This window comes from Neomonachus schauinslandi, chromosome 7 (assembly GCF_002201575.2).
Source record: "Neomonachus schauinslandi chromosome 7, ASM220157v2, whole genome shotgun sequence".
Classification (NCBI taxonomy): Eukaryota; Metazoa; Chordata; class Mammalia; order Carnivora; family Phocidae; genus Neomonachus; species Neomonachus schauinslandi.
The window spans coordinates 4,569,118-4,594,263 of record NC_058409.1 but is presented as its reverse complement, the minus strand read 5'-3'; positions in this window follow the sequence as shown (position 1 = coordinate 4,594,263).

Sequence of the window (25,146 nt, the reverse complement as noted above, 5' to 3'; positions counted from 1 at the left end):
GTATATGAACCTTCATACCCAAACTTCAAATTACATGCAGCAAAACAAATGGATCGGCAAAGAAAAATTGATGAATCCACGCCTGTGGTTGGGACATCAACATTCCTCTTACTAACTGAAAGAACAAGTAGGCAGAAACTTAGTAAAAATATAGATGACTTGAACAGAACCATCAATCAAATTGGCCTAGTTGACATTGACAGAGCATTCCAACCCAACAGTAGTAGAATTCAGGTTCTTCTCAAGTGCACATGGAACATTGATCAAAATACATCATGGTGTAGGAAATAAACTTTAAAAAATTGAAAAAAAAGGTGAATTTATAGAAATGTATGTTCTCAAACTATAATGGAATTAAACTAAAAATCAGTAAGAGAAAGATGAAAGGAAAATATACAAACATTTGGAAATCTAACAACATACTTGTAACATATGGGTCAAAGACAAGGTCTTATGGGAAATTAAAAGAATATTTTGAACTGAATGGAAATGAAAATCCAATATGTTCAAATCTGAGCAATGCAGCTAAAGCAATGCCTAGGGGGAAATATTTAGCACTAAATGATTTTATTAGAAAAGAAGTAAGTTCTAAAATCAGTAACCTGATTTCTACCTTAAGAAATTAAAGGAACAGGGCGCCTGGGTGGCTCAGTCTGCTAAGCATCTGCCTTTGGCTCAGGTCATGATCCCAGGGTCCTTGCTCAATGGGGAGCCTGCTTCTTGCTCTCTTGTTCACAATCTCTCTCTCAAATAAATAGATAGAATCTTAAAAAAAAAAAAGAAAGAAATTAGAGGAACAGATGAAAACTAAAGCAAGCAGAGAGAGGAAATAAAGATCAGAACAGTAGCTAATGAAATTGAAAACAAAAAAGCAATAGAGAATAAGCAATGAAATCAAAAGCAGATTCTTTGAAAAGATCAATAAAACTGATGACCCTCTAGCCAGTTTGACCAAGAAAATACGAGAGAAGACACAAATTACCAACACCAGTGATGAAACAGGAGACATGACTATTGATCCCTCAGACATGAAGAAGATTATAAGGGAATACTATGAAAACTCCATGTTTTCTGACAACTTAGATGAGACAGGCCAATTTATTGAAAGGCACAAACTATCAAAACTCACTCAAGAAGAAATAGATGTTATTTTTTAAAAATGGATTTATAGTTTAAAACCTTCAAAAATAAAACACTCTAGGCCAAACAGGCTGAATTCTACCAAACAAAGTAATGCCAATTCAAAATCGTGTCTTCCAGAAAGTAGAAAAAGAGGATCACTTCCCAATTCATTTGGTGAAGACGGTACCACCCTAACGGCATAATCAGACAAAAGATATTACCAGAAAACTACAGACCAATAACCCTCATGAACACAGGTACAAAAATCAATAAAGTATTAGAAATTGAATCCAGTAATACATAAAAAGAATACTACATCATGACAAAGTAAAGCTCAATGCAAGAAGGTAAGGCTGATTCAATATTTGAAAATCAATGTAATTAATTACAGTAACAAGTAAAAGCAACCCTATAATCATCTCAATAGAAACAGAAAATGCATTTGACAAAGTTCCTCATCTGTTAATCATAGAAATTGTCAACAAAATAGAGGTGAGGGGGGACTTCCTTAACCAAACAGAAGACATCTACACAAACCTACAGCTAACATTCTACTTAATGGTGAGAGACTGAATCCATCCTCCCCTAGAATAGGGAACAGGGGAAGAGTATCCTCTCCAACCACTGCTATTCAATATTATACTAAAAGCTATAGCCAGTTCAATAAAGGAAAAGAAAACACATACAGGTTGGAATGGAAGAAATAAAACTGTCTTTGTTCTCAGAAAACATTATTACGCCAAAAATCTGCCCAAATCTACAAAATGAAACCAAAACAAAACCCTAGAACTAATGATCTTAAGAAGATTGCAGGAGACAAGGTCAATGTACCTAAGCCTATTTTATTCCTTTATACTAGAAATTGGAAAACCGTAAAGGACCAATTGGTATACATTTTAGTTTTGTAGACCTCATGGTCTCTGTTGCAACCAAACTCCACAAACCATATGTAAATGATAAGGGAGCTTGGCTGTGTTCCAATAATACCTTATTTATGGACACTGAAATTTGAATTTCATATGATCTTGTGCCCCAAACTATTCTTTTGTTGTTGTTGTTTTTTAACTGTCTACTAATGTAAAATACCCTTCTAAGCTTAACAAAAACAGGTGGGGGATCAGATTTGGCCCAAGGTTTGCAGACCATGTTATACACCAATTTTAATTTGAAATAATAAAAACATGATTTAAAATAGTAACAACAAAATTCAGTACTCAGGTATAAATTTAAATAAAATATGTGCAGGATTGGTCTGCTGAAAACTATAAAATTCTGATAAACACAAGTAGATAACGCTTCAGTAAATAGGTACACTGTTTTCACTGCTCGGAAGACTGAATATTCTTAGGTCAGTTTTCCCTCATTTGATCCAGAGATTCAATGCGATGCTAACCAAAATCCCCGCAGGCTTCTTTTTTTTTTTTCCTTTGTAGATATTGACAAGCTGAGTACGAATTGTAAACAGCACTCTGAGAACCCTAGATCTAGAAAAGTGAGGACTGATTGGCTGATGAACAAATTTTCCTTTTTCTCAACCTACGTTGTGTTTTGTTTACGCACTCGCGGACCACACCACACCCACAGACGACCGTGGGACAGAGCAGCCGTGTCCCTCTGAGAGCAGACACTGGAAACAGCGAACCCTGTCACTTTGAGGTTTGGGGGTCTGGGCGTCTCCTGCACTTCTCATCTCAGCCTTGAGAACCGTTCAGAAGGCACGGGTTTCACACCCTTCCCCGGCTCCCCAGCTGGAGGGATTTGGGCCAGACCAGCTTCTGCGGACCAGGCGCGCGTCTGTGCGCGCGGAGCGCGAAGGGGCTGCAATCCCCGGGGAGCAAGCGCTGCGGAGTTTCCGCCCGCGCGCGGTTCCCCAGGTCGCCCAGGGAGCGGCCTCTGACTTGCAAAGAAGTTGGCTGGCTGGGTTCGGTTAGGCTGCAGTCCTGGTGGGGAGGCGGTCGGCTCGGATCCCGCGCGGATCCAGGGCATCAGCGGGGGCCGGAGCAGCAGGGGAGGGGCTCCCGCCCCAGAAGGCCTCCAAGCCGGACCCCCTGAGCGCCCCTTCTGATGTCCCTCGGTCCTCTCCTCACCTTGACGGTGCCTGTCCCATTTCAGAGACGAGGCCACTGAGTCTCAGAGCCTCGCCGTCGTGGAACAGTCTGTTTCTCTGGTTCGTGCTTTGTAATTTTCAGGAACCGCTTGCAGCTTTCATCATTAAGTTTCTCACGTAGCTTATTGAAATTACTCCCACGGATTCACTTTCGTTGCTCCGTGAGTAGGATCCCCTCCCCCGTCCTCCACCGCAATTTCTTTTTTTTTTTTTTTTTAAGATTTATTTATTTGAAAGCGAGAGAATGAGAGGGGGGAGGGTCTGAGGGAGGAGCAGACTCCCCGCTGAGCAGGGAGCTGGACGCGGGACCGATCCTGACCATCCCCAGACTCCAGGATCATGACCCGAGCCGAAGGCAGACACTTAACGACTGAGCCACCCAAGCACCCTATATTAGTCATTCTCTTAAGGTACCTTAGATTTTATTTGGTTATCTGATTTCATTTATTAGGATAATTTTCCCTCTCTATCAGGTGTAGTTATCCTAGATTTCCTTTGCATAATGAGCTAGATCGTTATACATCTTTTGTTCTTTTCTTTAAAAAAATCTGTATGAAATGGAAATCATCTCTAAAATGTAAAACCATCTAGATCCAAAGCCTCTGAGGTATTCTTTGTTCCATTTTATTTTTTTGTTTTAATTTGGCTTTTTTCTAAATGTATTTTCTTCCATATTGTCAGTTTCTTTTTCTTTTTTTTTAAGATTTTATTTATCCACTTGAGAGACAGAGCGCCAGGAGGGGGTGGGGCAGAGGGAGAAGCAGACTCCCCACCCAGCAGCGAGCCCCACGCGGGGCTTGATCTCAGGATCTCCGAGATCAGGACCCCAGCGGAAGGCAGGCTGGCGCTTAACCAACTGAGCCAGCCAGGCGCCCCCCATGTCGTCAATTTCATTGTAATTCTCAATTTTATGAGCGATCAAGGAGCCAGAGTATTTTTTTTTTCTTGTTTACATTTTCTTTGACTAATGTTAGGTATACCATTCTTATGTAACATCTTTATTTCTTCTTTCCCCCCTACTCCTCTTCCTTCTTCATAAGAGAAACCTGAATATTTTCTCTTTATTTGCTCTCTACTCTTAGAGGAAGGCTGAGGTGCCCAGAGGGAATTCGGGATGTCAAACAGATAGAGGGCCAGCCATCAAAGAAGAGATTTTTTTCCTCTCTTGCTGGGCTGCTCTTCTTCTACCTCATTCAAGAGGACTGTCTGAATTTCAGGTGTTTGTTTGTTTTTTAAGTGTTCCCTCCCCGCCTCTCCCCCCCCCCCCCCCAAGTCTCTACACCCAACACGGGGCTCGAACTCACGACCTTAGAGATCTTGAGTCACATCCTCTTCCGACTGAGCCAACCCTGCGTCTGTCCCAGCCAGGCATCTGGGACTGAATTTCTATTTCTATTCCCATGTTCTGGATTCCACAACACCTCTTCTTGAATCTGTTCATTTATTCAACAGTTATCCTAAAATTTACTTTTATTGTGATTGAAGTAATAGCTTTGTTTCACAGGCTTTAAAAATGGCATTTAGAAGCAGTTTTTACTACTTTTATAAGGCTACTCTCAGGCTTACAACAAAAAATAACCACCCCCTTCTAGTCCCATTCCCCAGTAATACAAAATACAGACTTTCTGGGGCGCCTGGGTGGCTCAGTCGGTTAAGTGTCTGCCTTTGGCTCCGGTCATGGTCCCAGGGTCCTGGGATTGAGCCCCGCATCGGGCTCCCTGCTCAGTGGGGAGCCTGCTTCTCCCTCTCCCATTCCCCCTGCTTGTGTTCCCTCTCTCACTGTGTCTCCGTCAAATAAATAAATAAATCTTAAAAAAAAAACCAAAAAACAGACTTTCTGTAATTGTAGATGAAGATTTAACTCTTTTCTACCCATGCCCCTGTTATCCTCTTCCCAGTATAGTTACATGACAATTTTGGTTAAGTCGGTAGTTAGTGTTCCTAATTCTGTAATGCTGCAAACCCCATTTAGCACAACAAGAAATCGAGAAATCGTGTATTATTATCACATTTCATTTCCTGTAACATTTAATTTTTCTGGAGCATTTATCTGCCTTTTGTTTTCCTATTCCCTTGCTTTTCTAATTGTTCTCCCAGCTGCTCTGAAAGAACACGAAATGCCTAACAAAGATTACTTTCTGTAGTTTCAAACCAATCAGAGAATCAGATCCAATCTTGTTTGTTTTTCCGGAGCCTGCTATCCTGGGCTGTGATTTGTACCTCCTTCAGGGCTTCCAGATCTTCTCTTCCTTTCTGGGGTTTTGAATTTCCCATGTGGCTGTGAAAACATCTCTCTTCATTCCTGTCTGCCACTTATTGGGCCCTTTCATTCCAGGGACTCTCTATTCTTAAATTCTGAAACATTTGCATAAAATTGTATCTCTTTTGGTTTTCTTTCTTCCCTATTTCTGGAATTTCTCTCAGTGGCATTGGATCTCCTGGATCTGTCCTCTAGGTTTCTCGGCTTTTCACTCCTATTTCCTGTTTCTTTGTCTTTTTGTTATACTTGCTGATAAAATTTTTTTCTTTACCAAATCTTTCACTGATTCCCCCCCCCATTATCCTATTTTTAATATCTACTATTTAATTCTTCAATGTCCAAGAGCTTTTATGCCTGGAGTTGAACACCCATAACTTTATTCATTTTGTGAATTTACTAAGTATTCTCCTAAGTATTAATCATCATTCTTCTAAATATTCACATACTTCTTTTTTTTTTTAAAGATTTTATTTATTTATTTTTTTTTAATTTTTTTTTATTCTTATGTTAATCCCCATACATTACATCATTAGTTTTAGATGAAGTGTTCCATGATTCATTGTTTGTGCATAGCACCCAGGGCTCCATGCAGAATGTGCCCTCCTCAATACCCACCCCCAGGCTAAACCATCCTCCCAACCCCCTCCCCTCTAGAACCCTCAGTTTGTTTTTCAGAGTCCATCGTCTCTCATGGTTCGTCTACCCCTCCGATTTCCCCTGCTTCATTCTTCCCCTCCTGCTACCTTCTTCTTCTTCTTCCTTTTTTTTTTCTTAACATATATTGCATTATTTGTTTCAGAGGTACAGATCTGAGATTCAACAGTCTTGCACAATTCACAGCGCTTACCAGAGCACATACCCTCCCCAGTGTCTATCACCAATCACCCCATCCCTCCCACCCCACCCCCCACTCCAGCAACCCTCAGTTTGTTTCCTGAGATTAAGAATTCCTCATATCAGTGAGATCATATGATACATGTCTTTCTCTGTTTGACTTATTTCGCTCAACATCATACCCTCCAGTTCCATCCACGTCATTGCAAATGGCAAGATCTCATTCCTTTTGATGGCTGCATAATATTCCATTGTATATATATACCACCTCTTCTTTATCCATTCATCTGTCGATGGACATCTTGGCTCTTTCCACAGTTTGGCTATTGTGGCCATTGCTGCTATAAACATCGGGGTGCACGTACCCTTTCGGATCCCTACTTTTGTATCTTTGGGGTAAATACCCAGTAGTGCAATTGCTGGGTCTTAGGGTAGCTCTATTTTCAACTTTTTGAGGAACCTCCATACTGTTTTCCAGAGTGGTTGCACCAGCTTGCATTCCCACCAACAGTGTAGGAGGGTTCCCCTTTCTCCGCATCCCCGCCAACATCTGTCATTTCCTGACTTGTTAATTTTAGCCATTCTGACTGGTGTGAGGTGGTATCTCATTGAGGTTTTGATTTGGATATCCCTGATGCTGAGCGATATTGAGCACTTTTTCATGTGTCTGTTGGCCATTTGGATGTCTTCTTTGGAAAAATGTCTGTTCATGTCTTCTGCCCATTTCTTGATTGGATTCTTTGTTCTTTGGGTGTTGAGTTTGAGGAGTTCTTTATAGATTTTGGATACTAGCCCTTTATCTGATATGTCATTTGCAAATATCTTCTCCCATTCTGTCGGTTGTCTTTTGGTTTTGTTGACTGTTTCCTTTGCTTTGCAAAGCTTTTTATCTTGATAACACATACTTCTTTAATAACCAATCAAAATGTATGGATTTAAAATAAAATTTCCTCTTTTTGAATGAGTTGCAAGCTTATCTGATAAATTAATTTTAAAAGTTCAATTCCGGGGTGCCTGGGTGGCTCAGTCCTTAAGCATTTGCCTTCGGCTCAGGTCATGATCCCAGGGTCCTGGGATCGAGCCCCGCATCGGGCTCCCTGCTCGGCGGGAAGCCTGCTTCTCCCTCTCCCACTCCCCCTGCTTGTGTTCCCTCCCTCGCTGTATCTCTCTCTGTCAAATAAATAAAATCATTAAAAAAAAAAAGTTCAATTCCATTACCAACCTAATAGATCTTAATCTCTTGAGTGTTTTAAACTCTTTAAAAAGCAGACAACAGTAAGTACATAAATGATTTTTTGCTTTTGACCAAAATCAACTAAAAAGAGCTAGTTCTATGAATTCTTTTTCCTCAATGTTATTTTTTTAATTATAATTTCTGTACCTTCCTAAGTTTTCCATAGAGCATGGTAATTTTACGAGGCCCTATATTTCCATGCTCTCTAGGGATGCAGTAACTTGCAATACCGTCAGGAAAAATAATGTATTCCAGGAACATTCATGCACGTCGTCATCACTAAGTGATACTGGGTCGGGCCTGTCCACTTGCCGACTTCTCCTTAAAGGAATTCGGTTTCAAGATTCAGCTTCAAGATCACTGGCATATCAGTAAGACTTTGTTTCCAGCTTTATTGAGACGTAATTGAAATATAACGTGTGTGAGTTTAAGGTGTGTTACATGTTGATTTGCTACACATACACTGTGCAGTGATTACCATCAGCCTTAACTAACACCTCCACTATCTCACATAATTCCCATTTCTTTTTTGTGGTCAAAACAGTTAAGATGTACTCTCATAGAGACTTTTTTTTTTTTTAAGATTTTATTTATTTGAGAGAGAGAGCGAGAGAGAGCACGAGCAGGAGAGAGAGGGAAAAGCAGGCGCGGGGCTCGATCCCAGGACCCTGGGATCACGACCTGAGCCAAAGGCAGATGCTTAACTGACTGAGCCACCCAGGTGTCCCTCTTAGTGACTTTCAAGTATATAATACGGTATTGGTAACTATAATCCATATGCTGTACATCAGACCCACAGAAGGCATTCGTTTTATAACCAGAAATTTGTACACTTCGATCAACCTCTCCCCATTGCCCCCCACCCCACAGCCCCTGGTCACCACAATTCTACTCGGAGTTCAGGTTTCTTTTTTTTGGATTCCACATATAAGTGACATCAGACAGTATTTGTCTTTTGACTTTTCTGATGGGCTCTGTCTGACTTTTTTCACTTAGCCTAATGCCCTCAAATTCCATCCATGCTGTACAAATGGCAGGATTTCCTTCTTTCTCGTAGCTGAATAATATTCCGTTGTACACATATATATACTGTATCTTCTTCATTCTTCCACTGAAGGACACTTAGGTTGGTTCCATGTTGTGGCTTTTGTGAGTAATGCTGCAGTGAACACGGGAGTGGAGATAATCTCATTGAGATCCTGATTTCATCTCCTTAACATATATGCAAAAGTGGGACTATTGGATCATATGGTATTTCTATTTTTAATTTTTTGAAGAACCTCCATACTGTTTTCCACAATGGCTGCACCAATTTACATTCCCTCCAACTGTGCACAAGGGTTCCCTTTCTCCACATCTTCGCCAACACTTGTTATTCTTGTCTTCTTGATAATAGCAATTCTAACAGTTGAGATGTGATTATCTCACCGTGGTCTGGATTTGCATTTCCCTGCTGACTGGTGGTGTTGAGCATCTTTTCATGTATCTGTTGGCCATTTATGGATCTTCTTTGAAAAAAAAAACGTCTATTCAGTTCCTCTGCTCATTTTTAATGGGATTTTGTTTTACTATTGAGTTCTTTATATATTTTTATCAGTTCTTCATATATTTTAGGTATTAGCCCCTTATCATATATATGATTTACAAATATTTTCTCCCATTCGGTAGGTTACCTTTTCATTTTGTGGATTGTTTCTTTTGCTGTGCAGGAGTTTTTTACTTTGATGTAGTCCCCTTATTTTTTCCTTTCACTGCTTATGCTTTGGTGTCATATCCAGGGAATTGCTGCCAAGACCAATATCAAGGAGCTTCTTTTGAATGCTTTCTTCTCTCTTTTTAAAAAAATTTTTATTTAAAATTCACTTTAACATATATTGTATTATTAGTTTCAGGGGTAGAGTTTAGTGATACATCAGTTGCGTATAACACCCAGTGCTCATTACATCATGTGCCCTCCTTGATACGCATCACCCAGTTACCCCATCCCCCCCACCTCCCCTCCAGCAACAAACCCTGTTTGTTTCCTAGAGTTAACAAGGTTAACTTATGGTTTGTCTTATGGTTTGTCTCCCTCTCTGATTTCATCTTATTTTTCCTTCCCTCCCCCCGTGTTCATCTGTTTATTTTCTTTAATTCCACATATGAGTGAAATCATATATTTGTCTTTCTCTGACTGACTTATTTCGTGAATGCTTTCTTCTAAGATTTTTATAATATCAAGTCTTAAGTTTAAATCCTTGATCCAAAAAAATAAATAAATAAAATAAATCCTCGATCCACTTCAGTTTAATTTTTGTGAGGGGTGTAAGGTAAGCGTCCAATTTCATTTTTCTGCATATGGTATTCAGTTCTTCAGCACCATCTGTTGAAGAGACTGCCTTTCCCCATGGAGGATTCTTGGTTTTCTTGTCAAATATTAGTTTACCGTAACTGTGAGGATTTATTTCTGGGCTCTCTATCCTGTTCTCTTGGGCTGTGTATCTATTTTTATCCCAGTATCCTACTGTTTTAATGACTATAACTTTGTAGCATAGTTTGAAATCAGGAAGTGTGATGCCTCCGAATTCGTTTTTCTTTTTTATGATTGCTTGGTTATTCAGGGTCTTTTGTGGTTCCATACAAATTTTAGGATTGTTTCTTGTATTTCTGTGACAAATGCCACTGGAATGATGATAGTGATTGCATTAAATCTATAGATGGCCTTGGGTAGTATGGACATTTTATTAATTCTTCTGATCCATGCACACAGAATTGATTTTCATTTGTTTCTTCCCCAGTTTTTTTCATGAAAGTTTTGTAGTTTTTTTGCATAGTTCTTTCATTTCTTTGGTTAAATTTATTCCTAAGTATTTTATTGCTTTTGATGCTATCATGAATGGGATTGTTTTTTTCTTTTTCAGATGTTTCACAGTTCGTATAAATACCACTGTTTTCTGTATGTTGATTTTGTATCCTGCAACCTTATTTAATCCATTGGTTAGTTTTAACTAGTTAGTTTTGGTTGAGTCTTTAGGATTTCCTGTATATAAGATTATATCATCTGCAAACAAGGACAGTTTTATTTATTTTTTTATTTTTTGCATTTTTAAATTAACATATAATGTATTATTTGTTTCAGGGGTATAGGTCTGTGATACAAGGACAGTTTTACTTCTTCCTCTCTGATTTGGATGCATCTTATTTGTCTTGCCTAATTACTTTAGTTTGGACTTCTCATACTGTTTGAATAAGAGAGGTGAGAGAGGGCACTCTTGTCTTGTTCCTGATCTTAAGAGTAAAAGCTTTCCCTTTTTGTGACTGTTGAGAGTGTTAGCTGTGGATTCATTGTAACAGCCTTGATTATTTTGAGATATGTTCCTTATGTACCCAATTTGTTGAGGGTTTTTTTTCGTGAAGGAATGTTGTATTTTGTCAAATGCCTTTTCAGCATCTATTGAGATGATCATATGATTTTTATCTTGCATTCTATTAATGTGGTGTATTACACTTATTGATTTATATATATTGAACCATCCTCATGTATCCCAGAAATAAATTCCCCTTGGTCCTGATGTATAATCCTTTTAATGTGTATTTGAATTTAGTTTAATATTTTGTTGAGAATTTTTGCATCTATGTTCATCATGGGTATTGGTCTATAGTTTTCTTGTAGTATCCTTATCTGGCTTAGGTATCAGAGTAATGCTGGCCTCCCAATAGACCTGGGAAGACTTGAGAAGAATTGGCATTGATTCTTCTTTAAATGTTTGCTACAATTAGCCAAGAAACCTGTCTGGTCCTGTGGTTTTATTTTTTTGTGGGGGGTGGTTTGTTTACTGATCCGATCTTTCTTGGTATTGTCTGTTCAGATTTCCTATTTCTTCATGATTCAGTCTTGGTAGGTTATATGTTTCTAGAAATTTATCCATTTCTTCTAGGTTATCCAATTTTTTGGTACGTACTTGTTCATAGTCATCTTTTATTATCCTATTTATTTCTGTAGTATCAGTTTTAATGTGTCTTTAATTCCTGATTTTATTTTTGAACAAGGTTAAATAGGAGTGATGAGAGTGGACATCTTTCTCTTCTTCCCAGTCTTAGGAGAAATATCTAGTTTCTCATCACTAAATGTGTTGTTTGCTATAGGTTTATGTAGATTTTTTTTTATCATGTTAAAGAGGTTCCCTTCTATTCTTAGCTTGTTGAGTTTAATTATGAATAAGTGTTGGATTTTTTAAATGATTTTATGCATTTATATACATGCTTTGTAGGATTTTTCTTCTTTAGCCTGTCGATGTGATGAATTACCTCAGTTGATTTTCAAATGTTGTACCAGCCTTGCATGCCTGCTGGAATAAACCCCACTTGTTCATAGTCTATAATTTTTTAATACATTTTTGATTCATTTGCTAACATTTTGTTGAGGATTTTTGCATGTTCATGTTTTTGCTATGTTCATGAAGATAGTGGTCTTTAGTTTACTTGTAAAGTCTCATCTGGTTTTTGTATTAGGGTAATTCTGGCCTTGTAGAATGTGTTAGCAAGAGTTCTCTCTGCTTCTATTTCCTGGAAGATATTGTAGAGAATTGGTATTATTTCATTCTTAATTGTGTCGTAGAATTTACTGGTGAAAACATCTGTGCTTAGTGCTCTCTTTTTAGAAGGTTATTAATTATTGTTTTAGTTTTTTTTAATAGATATAGCCCCATTCAGATTATGGATTTCTCATTGTGTAAGTATTGTATCTTTCAGGGAATTTTATTGAATCTATTAAATTTGGGGGCATAGAATTGTTTGTAATATCTCTTTTTTTTTTTTAAAAGATTTTATTTATTTAACAGAGAGAGACATAGTGAGAGCAGGAACACAAGCAGGGGGAGTGGGAGAGGGAGAAGCAGGCCTCCCGCAGAGCAGGAAGCCCGATGTGGGACTCAATCCCAGGACCCTGGGATCATGACCTGAGCCGAAGGCAGACACTTAACGACTGAGCCACCCAGGCGCCCTGTAATATTTCTTTTTAATGTCTGTGGGATCAATAGTGGTGATCCCTCTTTCTTTTCTGGTATCTGTGTATTTGTAACTTGTGATTTCTTTTTTTTTTGTCTTGGTTAGCCCTGATAGAGTTATATCAAAAAGCCAACATTTGGTGATGATTGATTTTTCTCTAGTGATTTTCTGTTTTCAAATTCACTTATTTCTGTTTTAATTTTTATTTTTTTTCTTCTGTTTGCTTTGAGTTTATAGTGCTCATTTTTCTCTGGTTTCCTAAGATGGAAGATTAGATTATTGATTTAGGAAACTTCTAATTTTCTAATGTATGTATTAATTGCTATAAATTTCCTTATAAGCCTTGCTTTTACTGCATCCTACATATTTTAATATGTTGTATTTTCATTTTCATTTAGTTAAAGATATTTTTAAACCTCTCTTTTTGTTTCCTCTTTGACCCAAATGTTATTTAGAAGTGTGTTGTTTAATCTCTAAAATTTTTTGGTATTTTCCAGCTATCTTCGGTTATTGAGTTCCAGTTTAATTCCATTGTGATCTAAGAGCACACTTTGTATGATTTTCATTAAAAGATAATTGTTGGTTCACCTGGGTGGCTCAGTGTGTTGGTTGTCTGACTCTTGATTTCGGCTCAGGTCATGATCTCAGGGTCGTGAAATCGAGCCCCACATCAGGCTCTGTGCTCGGCATGGAGCCTACTTAAGATTCTCTCTCTTCCTCTCCCCACTACCCCCACCCCACTAATGCACACACTCTAAAAAAAAAAAAAGGTGTTTTTATGGCTCAGAATGTGGACTATCTTGGTGAATGTTCCATGTGAGCTTGAGAAGAATGTGTATTCTGTTGTGGTTGGATAAAATATTCTACAGATATCTATTAGATCCAATTGATTGATGGTGTTATTTAGTTAAGCCCTACCCTTACTGATTTTCTGCCAACTGGATGGGTCACTTACTGATAAAGACATATTTTAAAGTCTCCAACATAATAGTGAATTTGTCTATTTCTTTTAGCAGTTCTTTTTCTGTTTTTTAAAAGATTTATTTATTTATTTGACAGAGAGAGAGAGATAGCGAGATCAGGAACACAAGCAGGGGGAGTGGGAGAGGGAGAAGCAGGCTTCCCGCAGAGCAGGGAGCCCAATGTGGGACTCGATCCCAGGACCCTGAGATCACGACCTAAGCTGAAGGCAGACGCTTAATGACTGAGCCACCCAGGCGCTCCTCTTTTTGCAGTTCTATCAGTTTTTGTCTCACATATTTTGATGCCCTGTTAAGTGCATACATATTAAGGATTATTATCTGTCTTCTTGGAGAATTGATTCCTTTATCATGATGTAATGTCTTTGTCTCTTGTAACTTTTGTTTTGAAATTAGCTTTGTTTGAAATTAATATAGCTTCTCCATCTTTCTTTTGATTAGAGTTAGCATGGTGTATCGTTCTCCATCCCTTTACTGTTAATCTATATGTGTCTTTGTATTTAAAGTGGGTTTCTTGTAGACAATATATAGTGAGTTTTTTCTTATTTTAATCTACTCTGATGGTCTCTGTCTTTTAATTGGTGTATTTAGGCCACTCACAGTTAAAGTGATTGATTTAGTTGGATTAATATTTACCATGGTTATAAGTGTTTTTCATCAATTATATCTGTTCTTTAAAAACAAACAAACAAACAACCTTCCCCTCTCTGCTTTCTCTGGTTTTAACTGAGCATTTTATATGATTCCATTTTTTCTCTTTCTTAACATATTATACTTCTTTAAAATTTTTAATGGTTGACCTAAAGTTTGCAATATACATTTTCAACTAAACTCCATCTACTTTCCTCTAATACTAGACTGCTTCACAGGTAGTGCAGGTACCTTATAAAAATTTTGCCAATCCCATATCCTGTTCCTTATGACATTTTTGTCATTCCTTTAACTTTTCCATATATTATAATCTCATAATATGTTCTTACTTTCATTACTTTGAACAAACAGCAGTCCACCAGATTTTTTCAGTTAAGTTTTTATTATTGAAATATAGTTGATACACAATGTTATATTAGTTTCAGGTGTACAACATAGTGATTTGACAATTCTATACATTATGCAATACTCACCATTATAAGTGTAGTTACAATCTGTCACCATACAGTATTATAATATTATTGACTCTATTCTCTATACAGTACTTTTCATCCCTGTGACTTATTTAATAACTGGAAGTTTGTACCTCTTAATCCCCTTTACCTATTTTGCTCATTCTCCGCCCCCTCTTCTCTGGGGGTTTTGTGTTTGTTGTTTGTTTTTTGGATTCCAAATATATGTGAAATCATATGGTGTTTGTCTTTGTCTGACTTACTTCACTTAGCATAATACCCTCTGGGTCCACCCATGTTATCATGAATGTCAAGGTCTCATTCCTTTTTATGGCTAAGTAATATTCGATTGTGTGTGTATATATATACATCCTACACCTTCTTGTATCCACTTATCTATCAATGGACATTTAGGTTGGTTCCATATCTTGGCTCTTATAAATAATGCTTCAATGTACATAGGCATATATATTTTTGAACTACTGTTTTAGTTTCTTTGGGGTAAATACCCAGTAATGGAATTACTGGATTATATGCTATTTCTATTTTTAATTTTTGGAGGAATCTTCATACTGTTTTCCACAGTGGTTGCACCAATTTATATTCCCACTAACAGTGCACTAAGGTTCCCTTTTCTCAACATCCTTCCCAGCACTTATTTCTTGTCTTTTTGATACTAGCCATTCTGACAGGTGTGAGGTGATACCTCATTGTGGTTTAGAGTTTCATTTCCCTGATGATTAATGATGCTGAACATCTTTTCATGTGTCAGTTGGCCATCTGTATGTCTTCTTTGGAAAAATGTCCATTCAGGTGCTCTGCTCATTTTTTAATCTGATTATTTGTGGGCTTTTTTGGTGTTATATAAATTCTTTATATATTTTGGATATTAATCTCCTGCTTATATCATTTGCAGATGTCTTCTCCCATTCAGTAAGTTGCCTTGTCATCTTATTTACAGTTTCCTTTGCTGTGCAAATGTTTTTTAGTTTGGTATTTTCTCAATAGTTTATTTTTGCTTTTGTTTCCCTTGCCTAGGAGACATATCCAGAAAAATGTTGCTAAGGCTGATGTCAAAGAAATTATTTCTCTCTGTGTTTTCTTTTAGAACTTCTATGGTTTCAGGTCTCACATTTAGGTCTTAATCCATTTTGAGTTTGTTTGTATGGTATAAGAAAGTGGTCCAATTTCATTCTTTTGAATGTAGCTGTCCAGTTTCCCCAACACCATTTATTGAAGAGACTGTCTTTTCCATTGTATATTCTTACCTCTTTTGTCATAGATTAATTGACCATATAAGTATGGGTTTATTTCTGGGCTCTCTATTCTGTTCTATTGATCTGTGTGTTTATATTTGTGCCAGGACCATACTGTTTTGATTACTATAGCTTTGTGGTGTAGTTTGAAATCTGAGGTTGTGATACTTCCAGCTGCGTTCTTTCTCAAGACTGCTTTGGCTATTCAGGGTTCTTTGTGGTGCATTTTAGAATTATTTTTTCTAGTTACTTGAAAAATATAATTGGAATTTTGATAGGGGTTGCACTGAATCCTTAGATTGTTTGGGGGTAGTGTGGACATTTTAACAATATCAATTCTTTCATGTGCATGGTATACCTTTGCATTTGTGCTGACTTCACTTTTTTCATTGATGTCTTATAGTTTCAGAATATATGTCTTTTACCTCCTTGGTTTAATTTACTCCTAGGTATTTTATTCTTTTTGGTGCAGTCATAAATGGAATTGTTTTCTTTATTTCTCTTTCTGTTATTTTGTTATTAGTGTATGGAAATGCAACTGATTTCTATATATTAATTTTCTATATATTAATTTTGTATCTTCAATATGACTGAATTCATTTATCGCTTCTAATAGCTCTTTGGTGGGGTCTTTATGGTTTTCTATATATAATATCAGCTGCAAATAGTGATAGTTTGACTTCTTCTTTACCAATTTGCATGCCTTTTATTTCTAAAAAGAAATGAATTGCCGTGGCTAGAACTTCCAGTTCTATACTGAATAAAAGTGGCATGAGTGGACATCCTTGTTCTTGATTTTAAAGAAAAAGCTTTCAGATTTTCACCAATGAGTATGATGGTAGCTGTGGGTTTGTTATATATGACCCTTATTATGTTGAGGTATGTTCCCTCTACACTCATTTTGTTGAGCATTTATATCATGAACAGACGTTGAATTTCATCAAATGTGTTTTCTGCATCTATTTGATGATCATGATTTTTATCCTTCCTTTTGTTAATTGAATATATCACATTGATTGATTTCACATTGATTGCAATCCGTGAAATAATCCTTTCATGTATATTTGAATTCAGTTTGCTAATGTTTTCTTGAGGATATTTTCACCTTTTTCATCAAGGATATTGGCCTGTAGTTTTACTTTTTTGTAGTGTCTTTGGTTTTGTTATTAGGGTGATGCTGAATTTGGAGTTTATCTTCTATTTTGGAGGGATAGTTTGAGAAGCATAAGTATTACTCTTCTTTAAATGTTTGGTAGAATTCACTCACCTGTGAAGCAATCTGGTCCTGGTCTTTAGTTTGTTGGGAGTTTTTTATTCCCTATTCAATTTTGTTACTAGTAATTGGTCTGTCCAGATTTTCTATTTCTACCTAATTCAGTTTTGTAAGATTGCATGTTTCTACAAATTTATCCATTTCTTATAGGTTGTCCACTTTGTTGATATAATTTTTAGTAGTAGGCTCTTATAATCTTTTGCATTTATGTGGTATTGGTTGTTATCTCTTTTTCATCTCTGATTTTATTTATTTGTTCCTCTCCCTTTTTGCCTTGAATAGTGTGGCTAAAGATTTATCAATTTGGTCTATTTTTTTTTTCCCAAAGAACCAGCTCTTGGTATAATAGATATTTTCAATTTTTAAAGTCTCTTTCATTTATTTCTGCTCTGTTCTTTATTATTTCCTATCTTCTAACTTTCCTATCTTCTAACTTTGAGCTTTGTTATTTTTCTAGTTCCTTTACTTGTGGAGTTAGATTACCAGTTTGGGATTTTTCTTGTTTCTTCAGGTAGACCTGCATCACTACAAACTTTCTTCGAATTGCTTTTGCTGTGTCCCAAATACTTGGGATCATTGTTTTTCCATTTTTCTCTATCTTTTTCTTAAAATTTCCTCTTTGATTTCTTCATTGGCCCATTTAGAAGCGTGTTGGTTAACCTCCACCTGTTTGTGTTTGCTTGGGTTTTTTTCCACTTTTTTCTTGTAATTTCTAGTTTCTTACTGTTGTGTTTGGAAAAGATGCTTAGTATGATTTCAGTCTTCTTAAATTTACTGAGACTTGTTTTGTAGCCTAATATGTGATCTCTCCTGGAGAAAGTTCCACGTGCACTTGAAAGGAATGTGTGCTCTTTTGGGATGGAATGTTCTGTATATATCTGTTGAGCTTTAGGTGCTCCTATGTTAGGTGCATAGATATTTGCAATTGTTACATCCTCTTGTTGGATAGATTTCTTTTTCATTATGAAATTCCCTTCCTTGTCTCTTGTTACAGTTTTTTGTTTTAAAGTCCTTTTTGTTTATTGCTACCCCAGCTTTGTTTTTCTTTCATTTGCATGGCATATTTCTTTTCATCCCTTCACTTTTAGTGTGTATGTGTCTTTAGGTATGAACTGAGTCTCTTTTTGGCAACATATAGATGTGTCTTGTTTTTTTATCCATTGAGTTACCTCATGTCTCTTGAGTGGAGCATTATGTGAATGTTATACTTTTTATAATTGTCCAGCAGTTTTTGGATAGCTATTCTGTTAAAAAATTTTTTTTCTCTTTGCATTTCAGTTTGAGACATCTCTACTGACTTACCTTTAAGCTCACTGATTATTTTTTCAGCTCTGTTAATCTCTCTTACGGGGTTTTTTTATTTCTAGTGTTCCCTTTTAATTCTTTGCATTTCCATCTCTCTGCTTATACTAGCCATATGTTCTTGCTTGTTACCTACTTTTTCCATCAGAGTCCTTAACATATTAATCATAGTCATTTTAAAGTCCTGGGAATACCAAAATATGTCCTATCTCAGTCTGGTTGTGATGCTTGTTTTGTCTCTTCAGACTATGTATCCATTGCCTGTAGCCTTATTGGTTTGTGTTGAAAGGCAGACATGATGTTTCAGGTCATAGCAACTTGAGGGGTCATGGGGGTAATGTTTACTGTTTGCTGTAGCTGTAAGTGCCAGAGGCTTCAGTTTTCTTATTTTTTTTTTCCTTCCCCTGTTGTCTTGCTGTGACTTTTAGAAGCATTTCTTAGCTCAGAATGGCTAAAATTAACAAGTCAGGAAATGACAGATGTAGGCGAGGATGCGGAGAAAGGGGAACCCTCCTACACTGTCAGTGGGAATGCAAACTGATGCAGCCACTCTGGAAAACAGTATGGAGGTTCCTCAAAAAGTTGAAAATAGAGCTACCCTAAGACCTAGCAATTGCACTACTGGGTATTTATCCCAAAGATACAAATGTAGTGATCCAAAGGGGCACACGAACCCTAATGTTTATAGCAGCAACGTTTACAATAGCCAAACTATGGAAAGAGCCTGGATGTCCATCAACAGATGAATGGATAAAGAAGAGGTGGTATATATATACAATGGAATATTATGCAGCCATCAAAAGGAATGAGATCTTGCCATTTGCAGTGACGTGGATGGAACTAGAAGGTATTATGCTAAGCAAAATAAGTCAATCAGAGAAAGATAATTATCACATGATCTCACTGATATGAGGAATTTCAGAAACAAGACAGAGGATCATAGGGGAAGGGAGGGAAAAATGAAACAAGATGAAACCAGAGAGGGAGACAAACCGTAAGAGACTCTTAATCTCAGGAAACAAACTGAGGTTTTCTGGAGTGGAGGGGGGTGGGAGGGATGGGGTGGCTGGGTGATGGACATTGGGGAGGGTATGTGCTATGGTGAGTGCTATGAATTGTGTAAGACTGATAAATCACAGACCTGTACCCCTGAAACAAATAATACATTATATGTTAATAATAATAATAAAAAAGAAGCACCATTTCTTAGCTTTTTATCCTCCCCTTACACGAAGCAGGAAAGTTAGAGGTGTTTGGAGTTGTCTAATTGCCCTTTTGTCAGACCAAATATGGTTCAGGTAGGGAGGTGGGTGGGAAGATCCTGGAAACAGGTAATGGAGATTGAGGCGTGTATGTGTTGTGATCAGCACCAGGTGTTGTATGGAAGTGTTGAATCATTATACTGTACACCTAAAACTAATATTACACTGTGTGTTCACTAACTGGAATTTAAGTAAAACCTTAAAAAATATATAGTTCTGGTAATTTCCCTTACAGTGTAGGCTCTTGTTATGGAGAAAGCCCTTAGCATGTTTCAAAATGGTTACTTTCCCCTCCTTCTGCCCAAAACATGAGAGGATTTTTCGCTCTTCCCTATGAGAACCCGGTGGGGTTCCTGGAGGTAAAAATCCATGAAAGTCTGAGGGCCCCCCAAGGATTGATTCCCAGGAACTTTTAATTCTCATTCTAGTCCACACTCAGCCTCTGATTCATCAGTTTCCCTGTAGGTATGTCCATCGGTACTGGCAGTATTTTCCGTACTGTGCATACAGTACAAGATCAGGCTGAAAAATCCAGTGAGAGCCTTATGGGGGTTTTCCTTGTATGTAACAGTCTTCTTTTGCTGCTTTTAAAATTCTTTATCACTACCTTTTGCCATTTTAATTACTCTGTGTCTTGGTGTGGACCTCCTTGGGTTGAGTTTGGGAAGGGGGTGGTGTGGATCTCTGTGCCTCTGGATCCAGATATCAGTTTCCTTCCCCAGATAAGGAAAGCTTTCAGCTATTATTTCTTCAAATTTTATGCCCCCTTTTCTTTTTTCAGAGATTCCTCTAATGTGAATGTTATTATGCTTGATGGAGTCACTGAGTTCCCTAAGACTATTCTCAATTTGCATAATTTTTTCCCTCTCATTTGCTCAGCTTGATTACTTTCCATTACTCTGTCTTCCAGGTCATTAATTTGTTTCTCTGTTTCGTCTAGCCTATTTATTCCATCCAGTGCATTATTAATTTTATTGTGTTCATTCCAGACTGTTTTTTTTTTTAAATCTCTTTGCTAAGGGTCTCACTGATGTTCTCCACCCTTTTCTTAAGTCCACTGAGTATGTTTATGATCATTACTTTAAATTCTCTATCAGACCTGTTGCTTACATTTGTTTCACTTTGGTCTCTTGCTGTGGTTTGGTCCTGTTCTTTCATTTGGGAGATGTTTCTTTGTCTCCTCATTTTGTCTGACTTTCTGTGTCTCTCTGTGTTAGGCAAATCATCTACTTCTCTTGCTCTTAATGATAATAGCCTTATGAAGAAGCAGTCCTGTAGTGTCCTGAAGTATAGTGTGCCCTGTTCCCCAGGGCCTGGTCTTCAGACAGTGTCTCCTACGTGTGTTGCATGTGCTCTGCTATTGAGTCTTGGTCTCATTTTTGTTCAGTCCAGTTGTATGCAGACGCTCTCTTTGCCTATTTGGGCAGTGAAGTGTGAGCTGGTCTGCTTGTCGAGACCTGCCCCCACTGTCAGAACCAAAGTCCTGCAAAACACTTGGGTCAAGAGATGTGTTGGCAAGCCTTGTGCTGGGTTCTGGGGCAGGGGCCCACAGTGCCAGGACTGACGTGAATGTGACTGGGAAGGGTGGATCCACTGAATGATGGGAGACGGGGCTTGGTGCAAGCAAGTTAGGTAGTGAGTGTCCAGCACCCCACTGGTTTTCGCAGGTGGCCCTTGTGTATGCCGGGGTTGGGGGTGTGGGACAGGGGAGAGAAATGGTGCCTGATAGCTGTTTTTTTTCCTAGAGGGGTCTACCCATGCTCCCTGTCTCTCCAGGCTGCACTCTGAGTTGAGCAAATCATTCTCTCTCCTGTCTGCCCCTAGGCATTTTTTAAACTGCTATTTCTAAGGTGTATCTGCGGGGGCTGTTTGTTGTGTTGTCTCTTTAAGAGTGGGGGCTCCACTTCCTAATGGGGTCAGGGCTCTCCTGGAGCTGAGCCTGCTGGTTTTTAAAATTCCAGGCTTTAAGTCCTGCTGAGTTTTAGGACTCACTTTCCAAGCAAATACTGTAGAGATTCAGTCCTCCTGTTTGTGGGCTCCCCAGTGAGTCTGTTTTCCACCCTTCTCTGGGCCACTGGCTCCCTCTGCACCTCGGATAGCCACAGTCCATTCAGCTCCAAGACTGCATCTTTGCCCTTCCTACCTTCTTCAGTGTGGCCTCTTCCCTGCCTTTAGTAGTAGAGTTTGCTCTTCCAGTCTTTGGGCCATTTTCTGGGTTATTTACGCTAATATGGGTATTATCTAGTTGTATCTGTAGGATGAGGTGAGCTTTGGGTCCTTCTACTCCACCATCTTCCCAATTCTAATATGTGGTCTTATTATTATTATTATTATTTGGCTTCTTAGTGTAATGTTTTCAAAGTTCATCTGTGGTTATGCAATGTATCAGCACTTCACTTTTTATTATTAAATGGTATTCTATTATATGGATATATCAGATTTTGTTTATCTATTCTTCCCCTCCCATTTCTCTTTTTACTTGATTTTATCATGTCTAGGAAACTATTAACCATTAACCAAGGGATGCAAAGATTTACTCCAATGTTTCCTTGTAAGAATTTTAGAGCTTTAGCTTTTACATTTAAATCTAGGACCTATTTTTTTTTAAAGTTTATTTAAGCAATCTCTACACCCAACATGGGGCTTGAACTCACAACCCCAAGATCAAGAGTTGCATACTCTTCCAGCTGAGCCAGTCAGGTGCCCCTAGTCTATGACCTATATTGAGTTCATTTTCACCAGTGGTAGGAGGTAGAGGTGCAACTTCGTTCTTTCGCATGTGGATATCCAGTTATTTTAGAACCATTTGTTGAAAAGACTATTCTTTCCCCCATTGAATTATCATGGCACCAAAATTAAGTGACCATAACTGTAAGAGTCTATTTGGAGACTCTCAGTACTGTTTCAGTGATCTGTCTTCATGCCAGTACCACTCTATCTTGATTATTATAGTTTTGTATTAAGTTTGCAATCAGGAAGCATGAGTCCTCTAACTTTGTTGTCCTTTTTTGGATCGTTTTTTAAATTTCTTTAATTTTGTGTCTTTAACTTCATCATTTTGTAGGTCACAATATACAAGTTTTACACTTTTGTTAAATTTATTCCTAAATATTTTATTCTTTTCGATGCTGCTGTAAACAGAATGTTTTCTTAATTTCATTGGCAAATTGCTTACTGTTAAAGAAATACAACCGATTTTTATACACAATCTCGTATCTTCCAACCTTGCTGAAATCATCTGTTCCCATAGTCCTTTAATAAATTCCTTTGGATATACTATATACAAGATTATGCCATCTGCAAATAGAGATAATTTTACTTCTTTCTAACCTGAATGCCTTGTACTTTTGTTTTCTCTTTCTTTCTCTCCCCATGCTACCCTTTCCCTCTCTTTATCCCCCCCTTTTTCTGGCCAGGAACTTAAGTATAATGTTAATGAGAAGCAGTGAGGGGATACCCTTATTTTTTTTGTTCCTATTCTTAGGGGGGAAACATTCAGTCTTTCACCATTAAGTATGATGTTTACTTTGCAGATTATTCTTATTGTTAATTTCTATCTATGTTTTGTATTAGTGATACTAATTCAACCATTTAGCTATAGTCTACTTTATCATTTCTAGAAAATACTAAAATTATTTAATGAACTTAAATTTATAAAACCCAAATGTATTATTAACTTAAATTATTAAAAAACACTGGGAAGGGGCGCCTGGGTGGCTCAGCTGGTTAAGTGTCTGCCTTCGGCTCAGGTCGTGATCCCAGGGTCCTGGGATCAAGCTCCACATCCTTGCTCCATGGGAAGCCTGCTTCTCCCTCTCCCACTCCCCCTGCTTGTGTTCCCTCTCTCACTGTGTCTCTCTCTGCCAAATAAATAAAATCTTTTTAAAAATGAAATAATAAAAATAAAATAAAAAACACTGGGGAAAGCAAGTAGTGGATGACAAGTGGGAGGGAGCTCATCCTCACAAAATTCTCTAGGATGTGGCCACTGTGAAGCATCAGAAAGACTGGCCCCAAATTCTCAAAGAGGGAGCCTACATACTGGAGAAGGGACTGAGTTTCCTTCAGGCTGCATGTGAGGACTCAGGAAGTCACAAAACCTAAACCAAATTATAGTGCTTGATAGCAGGGAAAACATTTCATGAACTTTCTCCTCATACCTTCCACTGAACTCTTGTCTAATAAATATTAAAATGCTTAAAATGACTGCACACTTTGTTTTCAAAGGCCATTGGAGTGAGACAAACATTTTGGATACTTTATGTACCTCTCAGTTTCCCATAAGAACAGGCTCATTGTCTCTGGAGTGTCCTCTTGAACTTCTCCCAAGTTGCAGAGCTGTGGCTAGGCACAAGGGGCTGACAGACTTCGCCATGGTGGTCCAGAGAGACTGAGGCTCAAGGTGGCGCTGCATGATCACCTAAGGGAACTGTGCAGTTGATGGAAGAAAAAAGAATGCTAGCCTGAGAGATACATATTAAGACTGGGAAAAACAACTTGTGTTCTCTTTTGCTAACTTAGCTGGGTCTCTTAGGAGAAAAGTCTTCAGGAAGCAGTCTGTCACGACGGCCACATCAGGTTGGAGGCTGCCTGGATTTGTGTTTCTATGTGGTACCTACTCTTGGACGAGGAAGGGTTCCAGTATAGGTTTAGCCTCCAAAGGCAGGACTTTGGTCCACCATGTTCTGGGGTCCCATCGGGGCAGACTAGGCCGCCCTAAAATCTCTTTGCCTTTGTCACCCCCCCAAAAGGTGTTTCTTACAACCCTCTCAAGTCATGGAAGCTGAAGAAGACAAGGGTCAGGGTCCTCCACCTTTGGGTGGGGTGGGGAGCACAGAGCATCCTGCCTGTGTCCCCAGGATCACCAGTGAGGGTAGAAAGACTAGGGAAAGGAGATTCCCAGAAACTATTGATCCTGTGTTGGGGATGCAGGTGCAGTGCTCTGGTAGGACTGATTCCAGAGCCAAGAGTGACTCTGCCCAGACCAAACAGAAGTACTAAGAGGGTGGGTGGGAGAGGGAGCTAGGCTCACCTATTCCCCAGAGCAAGTGGCCTGGAAGTGTTCTCTAAGCACGAACAGGGCCTTATAATCACCCTCTGTCCCTTGACCACTGCCTTAGTCCCACGGGCCTGGTGCAAGTCCCTATTTCCTCAGTTGTGCTCAACATTGCAGGGCAGTAGTAACCAGCCCAGTGAGACCAGCGCCTGTGAAGTCTCTCTCCTTGGAAGCAGCTGGAGCTACTTTCAGTCCCTCCTGATTGTCTAGCTCTAGAGCCCAGAGTCTGGGAAGGAAAGGAAGCTGCCCTGATGCCCCTGTCCCTGTAGGTTCCTCACATGGAGTGAGCAATGTAGAAGCTCTCCTGCTTCCAGCAACTCAGCCCTGGATTCTCCAGGGATGGGAACCTGGTGATTGTGGGATTTCCCCCT